The 17,661-nt window shown below is 40.1% G+C and overlaps 1 long non-coding RNA gene across 1 annotated transcript in view; it reads left to right on the top strand.

Moving 5' to 3' along the window:
• The first annotated feature begins 583 nt into the window (after nucleotides 1–583).
• Nucleotides 584–17,661, top strand: part of LOC146896206 (uncharacterized) — a 92,476-nt gene continuing 75,398 nt past the window's right edge. The window contains exons 1-2 of the long non-coding RNA XR_015000385.2: nucleotides 584–704; nucleotides 2,038–2,115. This is a non-coding gene — a long non-coding RNA (uncharacterized LOC146896206). The remainder of the gene's footprint in view (nucleotides 705–2,037; nucleotides 2,116–17,661) is intronic.

Consider the following 17,661-nt stretch of genomic DNA (forward strand, 5'->3'; position numbering starts at 1 on the left):
ACTCTGCCCAGTACCCAACTAAAAACCATAAAAATGTTTAGAAATAAATTAAAATCTTTCATAATCTTTTAGTGAGCAATGACACATTAAAAAAAACAAACAAAAACAACAAAAAAAACCAAACAAAAACAAAAACAAGGCCTGGAGTACTATGCTTCAAATAGTTTTAATTCAATGCAAACTTAAAAGAGAAAAATTGCTCCTTGAATCACAAACCGAAGTTTCTGTAGAACCAGAAGTTTTTTTTTTTTTCTCTGAGAGTTCTTGCATAAGAATTGTTTGGAGTTAGGTGAGGGGTAACAGGTTCATAGCCCAAAGAACATTGTATCTCTGGGTTATCATAACACTAATTATCCATCCAGTCCTTTAGCAGGGATTTCCTGGAAAACCCCCACATCTAATAAGCAGTGGAGAATGTGAATGGGAAGCCTACATTTAGAAAGTTGTCTTGGGAAGAAAGTGATGACAGAACCCAGGCATGTCTGTGAGCTGGCAGAAGCGAGATAATGTTGGTTGTGTTGACAGTTGACAATTAGAGCCAAGGACATAATGCCTTTGAGACGTTTGTTCTGAAGCTGGGTATATTTTTTGCCTGGTACGTTTAGGAGTAGTGGCAGAAATGATTGTCTGCCCTTGCATTGATTAAAAAGATGCAGCCTCTACAGGATTCAAAAGTGAGACTGGCTCTACTCTTGGCTGACGAAGTAAGTGATCACCACTAAGGACTGCTCAGGGTTATTGAAGCTAGTCTGCACAGGTCTCAGGTCGCTATGAATCAGTACTTGTAAGATTCCACAAACAGTAAGGAACAAGAAATACTGGTTTTCGCCACGTCTTGGAGGTTGAAAACTTCAAGTCCTCTCTGGGAGGAGGTGGGACTCATAAATAAACAGAAGGCAAACACACCTGCCTCAAACAAAAGTTCACGGCACTGCTTTGATAGGGTAGACATTCTTAATTCAAGAGCATTGAAAATGAATCCAGGTGGCATTATGTATTTTAATAAGACAAAATAAAACCCTGCCAAATAATAATGGTTAATGTATTGAGACTTACAACATATGCTATTAAAATCTATTTTTAAAATAATCTTGTATTGGTTATAAAATTATTCTATCATCCTTACTTTCAAAACTAACATTCCTTTTTAAAATTAAAATTGGTTAAACTCATGCCGGTAAGCCACAGTCAAGTGGCGATACAGATTATTAGAAATGAGTTGAATCAAGATGTGAGAGTTAGCCAATAAGAAGCTAGAACTAATGGGCCAGGCAGTGTTTAAAAGACTACAACTTACGTTTTGTTATTTCGGGGCATAAGCTAGCCAGGCAGCTGGGAGCTGGGGGCGGGAAGCGGCTTGCCACTCCTCATTACTACACAGGTGCCTGTTGTTGGTACTGTTCACTTCCTGTACTGATAGGGTAGACAATGCAATTTTATGCATAGCACATGGACTCCTGGGATTAGGAATATAAAAGTTGATCTGTGGGAACAGAGCTTTCTGGAGGCATGCGTAGCACATTAGCCAGCCTGACAACAGAGCTGACCTCTACTCCCTGCCTTCAACTTCAGGTCAAAGAGAAGCAGTTGCTGTCAGAGGGGCTTTTCATGGTGTGCCCATGATCATCTGCGTGCTCCAGAGTCTCAGAGTGCTGCAAATTAACCCCTGTAAGGCATTCGCATACTTGACTGGGTTTTAAATAGAAGCAGGCTCTTAGAGCTTGCTGTTGCACCTTGAGGCCCACCTCTCCCTTTTGATTGTCTAGGCATGGAGACAATCAAAAGTGAGCACTTTTTTCTTTGCACACCATTTCCATTTCTAGAACAACTTCCATATAAATAAGCACTGCTATTCCCAGTACACTCAACACTGATATTTTAGTCGGCCTTGTCATTTCAGAGTTTAAAGCAGTTAATGTTCTGTTTGGCTTCAATCAAAGATGCCCGGTACCTGAGAACTAAAAATGGAGGATGTGGAGAACAGTTAAGATCTTTGGAACACCAACTAAGCATGTATGTCCTTTCTCTTATGCTTAGCTTCTCCAGTTTTCATACAGCTTTCAACTAATGGACACATCATCCAGATGCCTTATCATGACTCACTGAGTTTCAGAGGTGAGTCTATAAAAATCAGTTTTCTTTACTTTTTTTTTTTAAAAAATGTGTTTGTGTGAATATGATTCATGTATGCATGGATGCTCGCAGAGGCCAGAAAAGGGTGTTGATCCCCGAGAACTGGAGTTACACATTGTTATGAGCTATCATGTAGATGCTGGGAACTGAACCCAGATTCTCTGCAAGAGCAGGTAGTGTTCTTAACCTCTGAGCCATCTCTCTGCCCCTGTTTTTTTTTTTTTTTTAAATAAAAACTTAGCATGCATTTTTGGTTCTCTAAAAAATTTTAGTAATAATGTGATAATCCTTATTTTTAATTAGGAATCTACAATGATAAAGTGATGTGGGATTTCCCTCTGTATACTATGAATACCATTGGTTAATAAGGAAATCTGCCCTGGCCTGTGATAGAGTAGAGTAGAGCGAGGTGGGGAAAACTAAACTGAATGATAGGCGTAAGAAGGCAGAGTCAGGGAGAAGCCACATAGCTTCACCAGAGGCAGATGTCAGACAGAATGTTACCTGGTAAGCCACACCCATGTGGCAATATATAGATTAAACGAGATGGGTTAGTTTAGGATAAAAAGCTAGCTAGAAATATGCTTAAGCTATTGACTAAACAGTATTGCAGATAATATTGTTTTTATGTGATTATTTTGGGACCGAGCAGCCAGGAACAGATAAGCAGCCCCTGACTACAAATTGGTGCTCCAATGTGTGCTAGCTAAATTCACATAAAGCCTGAGAGGACTTGGAAAGGAATTCTAGACACTAGCAAACAAAGTTTAACCACATTTCTTTTTCCAGGTGGGTGCTGCGTGCAGGCAGCATGCTGTAGCTCCTTTAAGAGAGGTTTTCCTTATTCAGTGGTAGCAGAAAAAAAGCTGTGCAATTTTGAAACAGCAGCTTTCTGGGCTGTACTGCCAGCATGAACTCTGGTTCTTTCAGGAGGCTGAGTATTTAAATGGGGTTTGTGGGCAGTGTGCTGCAAGCTACTTGGAGGCAGCATGGGCCAAGTGGTTACCAGAGCTGAGGTGGTGAAATCAGCTCCCACCTGGCAGTCTCAGACCAGTGAATGAACTTCTGCCATGTCAGACTGGGCAGAGCAAGCAGGCAGGGTCATATTTGCCCTAGCAATGCCGCTGCTTAGGTTTTTAAGAAGTGCTTAGCATTTTAAGAAACTTTCCTGGTCAGAAAATATTACAGATATGTAATAAGGACAGATTCAGACATAAAACACCTCTAAATGAGACACAGTGTGTTTAAAAAAATGTACGGAGGTTTGGGAGAGAGAAGAAAAAGAGTAAAGAGACAGTAAATGTAATATAAAAGAATATAGACAGTCTTAGATTAAAGGAGTAAAGATAATAAAATAAATATTAAACTTGTAGAAAAAGTAATAGAGTAACAAAAATAAGCCATGTAAAGATGGAATATATACAGAAAGTCTGGATTATGTATATTATTGTGTTTTCTTTAAATTTTTTGACTGTGAAGGAGTTAAGTACAGAGAGACATTTCATTGTATGGGCTGCTAAGCTGAATCAGCATAGATTATTTTAATAATAGCTTGTCTTCAAATTTTGGGGCTAAGGATTTGTGGCTTTGGAAAAAAGGTTCTTCTTTTGTTTCCACAGAAGATGAGAACTTATGGATTAATTTCAGACTAATGTGGTTTGATAGACCAAGATCCCCTGAAAGATCACCATGAACATCCCTAAAATTTACTTCAACCAATAAAAAGCAGGAAGCAGTTTGGAGAGAACTACGCCCATATTGCCAAATATTGTTTTTAAATGTTTGTTTACATTTAAAGAGGGATATGCTATAGATTTTTGCATTGGTATAGATCTTGGTTTATTGATACAAATTTAAGATCAGTTTTGTTATATGTATATTTTGTTTTTGATTAAGGTATTGTGTTTGTGCAACTCATTTAAAAATGTAATATATAATTAAGAAATATAGGTTAATAGAGAATCATCTATAAACTTCAAGCTTGTAGTCATGTTAGGTTTTTTACATGTATAGAGATATATTTCAGATAGATGGGTATTCTTCAAACCCTTTCAAAGACCTACAGAATATGGCATTCAAAATGTTTTAAGAACTTAGTACTTCTCATGACAGTGAGACACATCTGCTTCTGGCAGCACCAAGCTACTTCAAGAGGATGATGGGCACTAAAGAGGCTCCTTATGGCATTGGTTAGCCATTTAGGTAAGAAACTGTTCTTGCCTGGACTGCTTGCTATATGAACTAGACATACAGGACCCACAGAAAAATGACTACTGAACTTGCATAAAGGTGAGATAGTTTTTTTTGTTTTTTTTTTTTTTGGTTCCTGCTACAGGAAAAAGTCTACCAAACATTCTGCAGGACACAGAAGACAAACTGCCAATATAGGCATAACTGCCTTTAAAATTTCCTGCTTTGTGGGAAATTCTGCCAGATACTGTAGACCAGTAGGCTGAATATGGGTACCTGCAACATACAGAAGAACTTTGGGTGACTGTCCAGGTAGTGAGATGTCTCTGTCAATTCTAGAGTTTTGAAAGTTGCTTACAATGTACTTTCTGCTTACTTAGGTAATATTACATCCTTCTGGAGTCTTTAATGGAGTTGAAGAATAGATAGTTATAATCATAGTTTTCCTTAATGATGGTAAAAAGTAAAGTAGATATAAATATTGTAACTATGATTCTTGGTAAACACATCAAGCATCATGTAAGTGCCTATGGAGCAGCAGCTGTGTCTTTTTTGTTATATGTAATTTTACTTTGTTAAAGTTAAAACTTTCCTTTTTATTTAAATAGAAAAGTGGAGGTGATGTGGGATTTCCCTCCGTATGCTGTGAATATCACTGGTTAATAAAGAAATCTGCCTTGGCTTGTGAGAGGGTAGAGTAGAGCTAGGTGGAGAAAACTAAACTGAATGCTCGGAGAAAGAAGACGGAGTTAGGGAGAAGCCATGTAGCCCTGCCAGAGACAGACGCTGGACGGAACTTTACGTGGTAAGCCACATCCATGTGGCAATACACAGATTAATAGAAATGGGTTAAATTAAGTTGTAAAAGTTAGCCAATAAGAAGCTAGAGATAATGGGCCAAGCAGTGATTTAATTAATACAGTTTCTGTGTGGTTATTTCAGGACTGAGCAGCTGGGAACAAACTAACACATGGCCTCCTACAATAATAAAGCAGTGAAAGCTAATGACAGGGCAGCAGCTAAGGTCTTTCTCTGGTCTTGCTAATGCCAGTCCAGAGGAACACAGACATATTGTGTAATTCTTCTGAGTGGTGCCAGAAGAGAGGAGAGAACTTTCAAGTTGGGTCAAGATGGGCTGTTTGGGTTAAGTAGTGAAGACACTGATGTGCTTTTAGAGACACAGCTGCTGCTCCATAGGCATTTATATGATGCTTGATGTGTTTACCAACCTATGCAGTTCCCATTGGAGGAGCACTAGATCTCTTGGCTGGTGGGGCTCCTCTCCAAGTTTCAGAAGCTAAAACAACAAGCAATGTCTGGCGAGTGATTTTCCACATCTGCCCTGTTTAAAGGAAAAAGTTTGTTCTGCTGTAAATAGTGATGGGAACTGTTTGCTTTGGATGGGCTTGGCCCTTATGAGCCAGAGAGTGCCTTCTTTGTCTGGGTTCTTGCCAAAGTAGAAACTGGATGCCAATAGCACAGTGGTCCTGTTAAGACATTCTCTAATTATGACATGTTTAATCTGAAGAAAGTGTGCTGAAGTATCAGGCACAGTAATGACTTGACAATAATTACAGTTTGACAATAATTACAGTCTGTACCAACCACTATCATTGTCACCTTGGTTGGACTATAACTTGGATTCTATTTTCACACATCTCTGATCAGAGAAAGCTTTATCAGGAGACCCTAGTGGAATCCCTTTGAGAGTTTTAGTTTTCTTCATCTCTATTGCAAGGAGAAGACAAACATTCTGGGTGATTTTACCCAGTCTGGAGCATGCAGACAGTGCATGGGTTTTGGATGAGTGTCTGGAATGAACTGGTATGACTTTGGAAGTCAGTTTTGTATTTTGGTTATTCTAGTATTTGTATACTCAAGAACTGACAATCCAGTTAGTATTGTGGTTCCAAGCAGAGGCCCTGGAGATAAACTGGCTTGGCATTGAACACAGCCTCTATTAATTATTTGGCAAGTGACCTTGGACAAATTTTCCAAACTCATTATGTCCTCTGCTTCTGTGAAATAGAAGGCCCTTGGAATTCAATTCACTGCCTTGAAGTATGTATTCAATATATATTAGACATTTTTCTCCTTCTCTTGAAATTACAAGTGCTGCCACCTACTTGCTAAGCTTCTGGTTAGGAGGTGAGAAACTTGTGGTTACACCATCTGTCCATCCTCACTCTCAGGTTTATCTGCATGTGTGCACAAGAGCAACAAAGGAATCATTAAGTACTCAAACATTTATGAAAGCTTTTCCCAGAAGTGAGCTTTCTGGCTGAATGTCATTAAAGGGATCAGTTCTTTGCTTACTACCACACTGTCTTTTGGATGTTCTGAATACAAGCTGTGCTCATTATAACTGACTCTTATCCAGAGATGGTTGTGTGTCAATATAGGATGGTTGGCAATTGTCTAGGTAAGAATCATTTTCCATGTGCAAATTGTGATTGACTAAGTCTATATATTTTCTCAGGTTAGAGGCAGGACATAAAAGAACATGGAAAAAATGGGGAGGTGAGGGTAGGGTATTAATAAACAGCAGACAATTCACTGTACAAACATTTCCTGTGTCTTGGTCTCCTATGACATCAGCTACTTTTTAAAGTTACTCACCCACATCTCCTGCTATGTGCCATATCCTAGCACCTCCTTTTGCATTTCCACCAGACTGTCTTAGTCTTTTAATGCTGTGAAGAGACATCATGACCATGACTACTCTTATAAAAGAAAACATTTACTTTAGATATGATTACAGGTTCAGAGGTTTATTCCATGGTGGGGAGCATGGCAGCACATGGGTAGACATGTTGCTGGAGGAGTTGAGAATTCTACAACTGGATCCATAGGCAGTAGGGAAAACAACAGTCTCTGGGCTTAACTTTGACGTCTAAAACCTTAAAGTCCACCCCCAGTGAGATGCTTTCTCCCAAAGGCCACACCTATCCCAATAAGACCATGCCCACAAGGTCACACCTACCCTAACAAGGCCACACCTACTCCAACAAGGCCACACCTCCTTATCCTTTCAGATGGTGCCACTCTCTAAGCACTTAAATGTACGAGCCTATGGAAACTGTTCTAACTCCAGCCACCACACTGATGTGTCTTGCCTTGGGTACTGAATGCCTTCTGCTGTTCTGTCAAGCAGCTCATACTACCCAAATTCAGAATTCTCTTGTTGCTGCTTCTGTCATGAACCCTGTAGCTCTAGTTGTTTGTGCATTCATTATTGCAGGCACACATTCATTCATTTGTTAGGCATTTATTATATTAAGGTTCCCTACATGCTAGGCATTGCACTAGGCACTGTGGATTTGGAGATGACTGAAATCATTGGTAGCAGGAACAGAAACACAGATGGAGCATGACAAAGACAGAAACATGGTATGGGATCCTGTTTACAAATAGAGACTTTGAATCTGAATGTTCGAATTTGTGTTCTTGCTTATCTTACCAGCTGTATGACCTTGGACAAGTCATTTAACTGCTCTGTGCCTACTGTACTTATTTGTAAAACTGTGATTGTCATTGTGCTAACCTCATAGGGTTATTGTAGGCACCGATATTTAGGGATATGCAAAATGCCTAGAACATACTAAGTGCTATGTATTATATACTGGTTAAGTTAATGAATAAGTGAATAGCATAATAAGGACATCACAAGGAATTATAGGCACATAGAGTCCAATCAGTAAGATTAAACTTCTGCATCCAGATTTCGGAACATTTTTCAATTTAAGAAGATATAAAGGAAATAAGTCCAGCCAGAGATCGACTGTCTTTAGTGCAGGCCAGCCCATCCTAATTTAGCTCTGCATTTCCAGTAGTGAGCCCTTTACCTGACCCCTTGACCCACACTTCCACCTGCGTCTTTGTCCAACACCTGGTCCCCTGTCCTACTTTCCTGTCCTTAGTCTCTGCCTTCATTTCTGGCCAAGTCTTACTTCTTTTGGAGTAGACGTAGGCGTCTTGCTTAGATGTTGTCAAGCTGTCCTTGCACTCCATTGCCCACCAGGGGTCCAGGCTCCAGCCTGACAGTCATCAGATTTTCTTGCTGTCTGGGTTTCTATATAATAGTCACCCTAGGATTCTGTACTGCTGTATTCTTCCACCTGCTCTGTTACCTGCTACTTTTACTCTCCTATGTATTTTACACTATGCCCTACCTACCTCTCTCATCTCTTCTAATTGCCCACTCTCCTCAGGGGACAGTGTTTAGTTTTTGGTCTTATCTAGATGATCACTTGTTCTACCAGCATTTACTTTTCCTTACTGACAGAAGGAGGAAGCAAGCAAGAAGAGCTGAGTCAGACATTCCTGTTCTGCTAATGGAGTGAATTTCTGGGTGTGTGTGTATCAGGAGGTAGCTGCAATAAACAGCTGCTCTTAGGAGGGAGTTACTAAACAAAGTCTGCTGCACAGTGGGGGAGGGGAGAGTCTTCACTTGATGCTCAGGTTAAGAAAAAATTTCTCAGTAATTCTAGCAATACCTGGGTATACACCTGAAGGACTCTAAGTCAACATATTCCGGAGATACTTACTTGCACATATCAGTTTATTGATGCACTATTCACAATGGCCAGTAAGTCAGTAAAGATGTCTGTCAACAGACAGATAATAGACATGTTATACACACAATTAAATTTTATGCAATCACACAGGAAAATAAAATTGTATGTTTTAGGAATATGTGTAGAACTGGAAATCATTGTGTTAAGTGAAATAAGTCACATTCAGGTGACAAATACTGCCTGCTTTCTCTTCTATGCAGATCCTAGGCTTGAAATTCTATATAGATATATGTGCATGCATGTGTATACGTGTGTGCATGTGTATGTGTGATGAAACTGGAAAGGGAATCATGAGAATGAAAGAGATCTTGGGGGAGGTGGGAAGTGGAGAGGGTAATGGATAGAATGTAATAAGAAAACAGAATGGAAGATTACCAGAGCGGTGGTTGTCAACCTGTGGTAGCCACCCCATTGGGGGTCATATATCAGGTATCCTGAATATCAGATATTCACATTGCTATTCCTAGCAGTAGCAAAATTACAGTTATGAAGCAGTAATGAAATCATTTTATGGTTGGGAGTCATTACAACATGAGGAACTGTATTAAAGCGTTGCAGTGTTAAGAAGCTTGAGACCCACTGGGAAGAGGAAGAAAGGGAACCGGGATGAATTAGAACAAAGTATAATGACACTTGTGTATGACAAAGTCATGGCAGAACCCAGGGCTTTGTATACTAATGTAAAAACTTGATGACAAAGAAAATTATTTCCTAATTTATCCTCTGGTTTTTTTTTTTTTGGTTTTTTGAGATAGGGTTTCTCTGTGTATCTCTGGCTGTCCTGGAACTCACTAATATATATATTTTATATAATTGGCCTTGCCCATACCAGTTATGCATATTGCTAACTCGATGCAGTAAAGTCATCTTACTGTGTTCTGTGTTTTTGATTCCAGTTTTTCTGCATGGTTTTCAGGTTGACTGTTTTAGGAACCTATAGGTTGCCCCCTTTGTTTCTCCTATTCCTAGTGTTGCTCCTGAGAACCTTCTAAAACTGAAATAAGATTTAAATATCATTCCAAATAATGTCTCTTTCCTTGGACTCACTTTCATTGAGCCTGGCTCCTCACTTTCTTTTTGAATAAGAAAACACTGTCATCTCCATTATGGCAATAACTTCAAAGCTTCCTCGCTGACGAGGTTGTCATGAAAGGAATCAGTAGTGGAAGGAAAAGGGAGCATAGTAAAATGCCCTGCTTTTAGTGACACAAGCTAATTTTCATTAGGTCCCATGTAGTTGTGTAATTTCCATTAGGCACATGCTGATTTCTTTTGGCCCTATGCACAGAAGACAATCTTATTCCCCCTTCAGATCTATTTGGTACTTAGACATAATGGAAAACTTAATTATAAGTGCTGCAAGTCATTTGCAGAGTGTTTCTCATTTATGAATTGTGTTCTCATCCTTGCTTTATGGTATGCATTTATTTTCTTGATTGAAATAATTCTCACTTTAAATAGCATCTGACATTTGCAAGGGTTTTAATGCACATTTGCCCACGTCATTGCAGTGTTTACTGCAGCTCCATGAGAGGAGCAGAACGGTTATTGTTAGGTCACAGATTAGGAAAGAACGGCACCAAGGAAGGATGCAGAGAATTGTCTGAAAACAGCAGTGGAGGGACTGCCGGCCCAGCGCTAGCAGCTCAGTTCCTAACCTCTGAAGACACGCCATTCTTTATCTGACAAAGGAGGGACTTCCTTCCTAAACATGTACAATGTTTCTTTCGCCTACCTCCCCCCAGCCCCTCCCCCCACACACTCCAAGTGCTCTTTTGGAACAAGAGTGGAGGCCAACGGAGGCCAAACAATCCTAAAGTCAGGCTGAAGTCAGTGGTGGTCCTGGACTAAGAGGACCAGGGAACTGGACATGTTTTTTAAAAGAACATGGTTAGTCATTCTAGATATAGTGAAGTGGCAAATTCTGGTTGAGCCAGCTTTTGGGCCAGTTCAGTAAAGTTCTGGAATGACTGTAAGTTGGAAAGAAGTTGGAAAGCATCTTTTTTCAGGGAGAGACAAACTGAACTGGACATCAATGGCACCTTTGTTGTTTGTTGGTTAATAGGAGTGTGGTGAGTGTTAGAATTTGGGCCAAAAAGAAGAAGAAAAATCCTGCAACCACTTCTACAAACTTAAATTGTGACATGCCCTTTAAAAACACCAATTTTATTAAGTATTAATTAATTGCTTATTTTGCATACATATTGCTGTAACAGTTCAAGAAGGGAAAACCATTTTCTTCCTCCTACTGTGTTAGCTACGATTTAACTAGTAACAAAAAAGTATGGGGGGGGTGAGATTATAAGAGTATATGTTTTGAAACATAAGCTCTGGGAGGATTTGGATTTGGGGCTTACATAGTGCTTGTGTGTGTGTGTGTGTGTGTGTGTGTGTGTGTGTGTGTGTGTGTGTCTATTCACACGTGTAGGTCACCTGTTTCTGATGATTGTCTAGAGCCAGTCACTGGTGTCTGCTAAATCATAATGTTTTCTTCCTTCATTTCCTTTATTTTCCTCCTCCTTTCCCCGCTCCTCTTTATTGTGGTGGTGGGGATCAAACACAGGACCTTGTATACACTTTACTCTTACTGTCTACCACTAAACCTCCATCTCCGGTCCTTATTCTCCTTCATTGATCATGAGTAATCATGGATAGAAGTATGACAGTGTCATTGGGATTCTTCTGGGTTTGAACCCACAGCCTTGGGCATGATAGGTAAGAACTCAGCCTCTGAACTCTAGCTCCCACTCAGAACAGAACTGATATGCCTCGATATGTGCATGGCCCAGCTACTCTGGTGCGCACAGTCCAGCAGGAACATCAAATGAGACACTATCTCAGAAAGGTAGAAAGGCAGAACTCAGTCCTGGAAGTTGTATTCTGAACTCTACAGTGTGCCATGACAGACACATGTCCATATACTTATATGCATGCAACAATAGTAACACATAAAATAAAAATTAAAAAATACATGGACTTCTCAAATAACTAGTAAAAATGTTGTAGTAAATGTAAAAGACATCTAAATACAATATTGAATGTATTACATGGAGCCCTGGTAACTTAATCTCACACAGAGAGTCATTTTTTTTTATTTTGTTCATCTTGCAGCAATTATTTCCACCATTGGCAATTACAATCATTGTTATAGTTATTGGAGGACACGTTTTGTTCAGCCACATCTTTAGTAAGGATCTACTAGTGTACACAGGTGATTCCTTATTCACATTAACCTTTTTCAAGACAGGTGTAGCTGTGGAACCTTTCCTGGAACTCGCTATGTAGGCCAGGCTGGCCTTGAACTCAAAGAGATCCACCTGCCTCTGCATCCCAAGGGCAGGGATCAAAGGTGTGAACTTTTTCTTAAAAGTTGTATCTCCTAGACCTCCCCAAATAGCACTACCATCTGAGAACTATGTATTGAAATGTCTGAGCCTATGGGGGACATTTCTTTCCTGGCGGTGAATGCCGTGTCACCAGCTGCTTCATGCTTCTGCCACCATGCTATCCCCAACATCATGAAGTGTGTCCTCAGACTGTGAGGTAAAATAAACTCTTCCTTTTTTAATTGACTTTCATCCAGTATTTTATCACAGCAATAAAATTAGTGCATGTGGATTGGTGAATAGTGAAAGTATCCTGTAAAGAATATTGCATGAGAATGTTATCTATATGAGGAATTTATTATCTAAACAGAGAATCAGTGGTCCACAGGAGACTGATATCTACCTTAAAGAAAAGAAAATTGCTGTAGATTCTTTGAAGGGTTGAGTGCATTTCTTATAATAATTAAAACAATGTGTATGGGGGTATCTTTTAAACTCCATGTGCGTTCCAGTGCCCTTGGAGGCCAGAAGACAATGTTCAATCCCCTAGGACTAGAGTTACAAATAGCAGCTGCCCGCTGGGCCCTCTGGAAGAGCAGCCAGGGCTCTTGACAGCTGAGTCATCCCTCTAGCTGTGGTTTTGACTTTTTCTAAAGGAAAACCATAGATTTCCTATAAAAGAGACTCATCTGACATATGAATTTGAAACAATGAAGACCTTTTTGCTTCTTCTCTTTTAAATTTTGAGACATGGACTCACCATCAGGCAAGCCTTGAACTTGTAGCAATCCTACTGCCACAGTATTCCACATATAAACCACCTAGTCTTGAACTTGTAACAATTCTGCTGCCTCAGTATCCCACAGTATCCAAGTGGCGGACCCCACCAGGCTCATCCTCTTTGTGCTTCTTTGATTCTTCTTTCTCCTCTGCCTCTCAACTAAGGAGGAACAATGAGCAGCAGACTGATTTGGGTGCGACTGGAACAAAATCTGTGTTCTTCCTTATTGCAGGTTACTAAGACCCAGGAGTGCTTACCTAGATTGTAGGTGGTAAAGGCATGAAGGAGTGAGGGTTGGACATACTAAAGAAGATTAAAGACTAAACAACACCTTGAAACAGCACTGCTATCAAAAGGAAAGCACGGGGGAAGTTTTTCAGTTTGATCAAACTATGGTTTGGGGCTGAAAAAAATGATATTGGAAAGAGAAAGTTTTAAGTATAATGGGGGAAAATGAAATATGAAGTAAAATGAAGTTATTTTGTTGCTACAATCTTCTAGCCTAGAAATGGAACTGCTAAAGTCAACTGCAAAAAAAAAAATGTTTGTTTGCTTATTTATTTTGCATGTGTATATGTATGTCCTGCAGAATGTGAGTGAAGGCTAGAGGGCAATGTGAGAAATTCATGTGGGTCCCAGGGATGCAACTCAGCCATCAAACTTGGTGGCAGGGGCCTCACTTTGTGTGTTGGCTAATTTTGTTTGTCAATTTGACTGCATCTGGAATCATCTAAAACTCAAGCTTCAGGGCACAGTTGTGAGGGATTTTTGTAATTGGATTGTTTGAAGCAGGAAGACCCATGCTAAATCTGGACTATTAATGTACAAGGGAGAAGAAAACTTTGATTTCTGTCTGCTTGCCCTCACTCTTGCTGGCAAGTGATCTACCCCATTTCTGTGACTGATAGTAAAGTCAACTTCTTCAGGGTCCCAACACAGACTAAAGAGCAGTGGTTCTCCAGGAATCCTTCAGGACTCGAGTGCCAGTCTGGTACAGCAGGAGACTTGCACCCTCAAGGACTGATCAACTTCTTGGCCTTTCCATCATGCAGCAACCTCTGTTGTACTACACACATGATATAAGTCAATCTAATAAATGAGTGTGTGTGTGCGTGTGCGCGCGTGTGCATATCCTACCAGCTCTGTTTTATCAGAGAATCCTGACTAACACAGTTGCCGAGCCACTTCACCAGTCTCTGGATGTCCTAACTACACATAACCAGTAAATTCTCTCTTTTGTCTCTGTCTCTTCCACGCTCTTAAGTTTCTGTACCAGGTTTGCCAATTGCATGCAAAGGACTCCAGATTCACCCTTGGGTATTGTAACTGGGGTACCATGTCCCATTGACCTGGTATCTAAGAAGAGGCAGAAAAAAAAAGCCTTTTTGATTTTTTTTCTTCATCAATAATGATTGTCTGTTCCTTTGGTGGGGGCTCATCACTCTTGCTTTACATGATGGAGAACATGAATCTGTAGGTGGTGTTTTATTGAGCAAATATTTTAATTTTAAAAATCCATGTGAAAAATCAAATGTATGATATAAATGTATAATGTAAAATGTTCAAAACAAAGAAACATGTTTCAATTTCTGGGAACACAGTTATGTTTGTAGTTCTCTAGAAATGCTCAATTAAATGCTAAAATACTTTGATAGATCAATCATCTTAATCTCTTTCAAACAAGATTTTCTCACCACAGGAATGATAGTTATGAGACCTTGGTTAGGGAGATTTCCTTCTCCAGAGCACAGATCCTCCTCTAATTAGTTTTGTTTACTGAACATTTTGAAATTTTGCAGAAGTCAAGCTGTGACACATCATGGCCAGAAGGTCAACTGAAGGCTAATGTGACAGTCCCCTTTTCCTTGACAGCGAGCTGATAGCAAAAAGATGAAATTCAGCAGAGATGAATTCATTTGGCATAAATGTAAAACTGTTTGTGGATGTACACCCTAACATGGAATGAACTCAGGAAAAGCTGGATCCTCTTTGATAGCAATTCATGTTAGAAAAAACAAGTATTAGAAATGTGAGCTTTGTTTTAATAGCCTGCCTGCAGCAAGGTAAGACTGTAGGCAGGGAGATTTCTGACCAGCAAGTGGCACTGATCCTGTAGCAGAAGATACAATGGAGGGGTAAGTGTTCTCCTGACCTGCCACAAAAGCCCGGTAAGGGAACACACAATTTTCCCGCCATCCTTATCTCCCTGGGTATTCTGAAGGGGCAGCTTCCCCCAGCTAAACCCTCTCTCCTCCTACCCCATCCCCGCTTTCAACCAGGAACCCCTTCCCTTCCTCTCTCCCTTTTTTGGGGCATAAAATCCTTCAACCCAGCCTGTGTGGGCGCCACCGGGACGGGGCGGTGAGTGCAAATGGGCAGGAGGGAGTTCCTTTGTTTTAATAGCCTGCCTGCAGCAAGATAGGACTGCAGGCAAAGTGATTCCTGGATAGCAAGGGGCACTAATCCTGTAGCAGAAGACCCAGCAGAGGGAAGAGCCATTGGAGAGCATCTGAAGGAAGAGATGGGCAGGCACCAAGGCAAGAATTCCTCCAATAATCTGAAAAACAACATGAAAACACCAGATCTCAGCGATCTTACTACAGAAGGACTTGAGCACCCTATTCTGGAAGAAGTAGAAAGCAGTGTCATTATGAAAGCTATAGAGTCTCTTAAACAGGGTATGAATAACTCACTTAAAGAAATAGAAGATAAATATAACAAAAAGATGGAAGAAATGAGTAAAGAAATGGAAGAGAAATATAACAAAAAGAAACATCACCTTTCACGATAGTCACAAATAGCATTAACTATCTTGGGGTAACTCAAACCAAGGAAGTGAAAGACCTATTTGACAAGAACTTTAAATCTTTGAAGAAAGAAATTGAAGAGGATACCAGAAAATGGAAAGAACTCCCCTGCTCTTGGATTGGGAGAATCAACATAGTAAAAATGGCAATTCTACCAAAAGCAATCTATAGATTCAATGCAATCCCCATCAAAATCCCATCAAACTTCTTCACAGACCTTGAGAGAACAATAATCAAGTTTATATGGCAAAACAAAAAACCCAGGATAGCCAAAACAATCTTATACAATAAAAGTACTTCTGGAGGCATTACCATTCCTGATTTCAAACTCTATTACAGAGCTACAGTATTGAAAACAGCTTGATATTGGCATAAGAACAGAGAAGTCAACCTATGGAATTGAATAGAAGACCTGGATATTAACCCACAAACCTATGAGCACCTAATTTTTGACAAGGGAGCTAAAGGTATACAGTGGAAGAAGGAAAGCATCTTTAACAAATGGTGCTGGCATAACTGGATGTCAACCTGTAGAAGAATGAAAGTAGATCCATATCTATCACCATGCACAAAAATCAAGTCCAAATGGATTAAAGACATCAACATTAATTCGACCACTTTGAACCTGATAGAAGAGAAAGTGGGAAGCAGTCTACAAGATATAGGCACAGGAGACCACTTCCTAAGTAGAACCCCAGTAGCACAGACAATAAGAGAATCAATGAATAAATGGGACCTACTGAAACTGAGAAGCTTCTGTAAAGCAAAGGACACTGTCAGTAAGACAAAAAGGCTACCTTCTGACTGGGAGAAGATCTTCACCAACCCCTCATCAGACAAAGGTCTGATCTCCAAAATATACAAAGAACTCAAGAAACTAGACACTAAAACTCTAATTAACCCAATTAAAAAATGGGGTACTGAACTGAACAGAGAATTCACAACAGATGAATTTCGAATGGCCAAAAGACACTTAAGGTCATGCTCAACCTCCTTAGCTCCTTAGCGATCAGGGAAATGCAAATCAAAACCACTTTGAGATACCATCTTACACCTGTCAGAATAGCTAAAGTCAAAAACACCAATGATAGCCTATGCTGGAGAGGATGTGGAGTGAGGGGAACACTCATCCATTGTTGGTGGGAATGCAATCTTGTACAGCCGCTGTGGAAATCAGTGTGGCGGTTTCTCAGGAAACTGGGAGTCAACCTCCCTCAGGACCCAGCAATTCCACTCTTGGGAATATACCCAAGAGATGCCTTATCATACTACATAAGTATTTGTTCAACTATGTTCATAGCAGCACTATTTGTAATAGCCAGAACCTGGAAACAGCCTAGGTGCCCCTCAATAGAAGAATGGTTAAAAAAGGTGTGGAACATATACACATTAGAGTTTTACTCAGCTGTAAAAAAAATGACATCTTGAATTTTGCATGCAAATGGATGGAAATAGAAAATGCTTTACTGAGTGAGGTAACCCAGACCCAAAAAAGAGTAAAATGGTATGTACTCACTCATAAGTGGATTGTAGCCATAGTTAAAGGTCTTTGAGTCTATAATTCATGATCCTAGAGAAGCTAAATAAGAAGGTGAACCTGAAGAAAATCATATAGTTATCCTCCTGGATATTAGAAGTAGGCAAGATTGCCAGGCAAACTTGGGTGCACAGGGTGATGGGGGAGTGGAAGTAAGGGGAGATGGTTAGGGAGAGGGGAGAGAGGGAGGATTGGGGATGGCTTGGGGGAATGGGAGGGGGGAGGGAGGAAGAATGGTTATGGGAGCAGGGAGCCATTTTAGAGTTTGCAAGAGACTTGATTCTGGAGGGGTTCCCAGACCCAAGGAGAG

The sequence above is a fragment of the Myodes glareolus genome, chromosome 1, assembly GCF_982192425.1.
Source record: "Myodes glareolus chromosome 1, mMyoGla1.1, whole genome shotgun sequence".
Lineage (NCBI taxonomy): Eukaryota > Metazoa > Chordata > Mammalia > Rodentia > Cricetidae > Myodes > Myodes glareolus.